Genomic DNA, 424 nt, shown 5'->3' on the forward strand with positions numbered 1-424 from the left:
TGCTGTGTTGTGAGTGAAGCATCAGGAGTGAGCAGGTATACGTGACTATAAGTATTCATTTTAGCTGTCCAAACCATTCTTGGAGATCCTTCCTTCCTTCCTTCCTTCCTTCCTTCCTTCCTTCCTTCCTTCCTTCCTTCCTTCTTTTTCTTTCCTTCCTTCCTTCCTTCCTTCCTTCCTTCCTTCCTTTCTTTCTTTTTCTTTCTTTCTCTTTCTTTCTTTCTCCCTTCCTTCCTTCCTTCCTTCCTTCCTTCCTTCCTTCCTTCCTTCCTTCCTTTCTTTCTTTCTTTCTTTCTTTCTTTCTTTCTTTCTTTCTTTCTTTCTTTCTTTCTTTCTTTTTCCTGCAAACCTTTTTGTGTTAACTTTTTGTTAACTTGTGTTAACTTTTCCTGTGACCTTCCATAGTTCCCCACCACCATCATCC

The sequence above is a fragment of the Piliocolobus tephrosceles genome, chromosome 1 (assembly GCF_002776525.5).
Source record: "Piliocolobus tephrosceles isolate RC106 chromosome 1, ASM277652v3, whole genome shotgun sequence".
NCBI classification, from domain to species: domain Eukaryota; kingdom Metazoa; phylum Chordata; class Mammalia; order Primates; family Cercopithecidae; genus Piliocolobus; species Piliocolobus tephrosceles.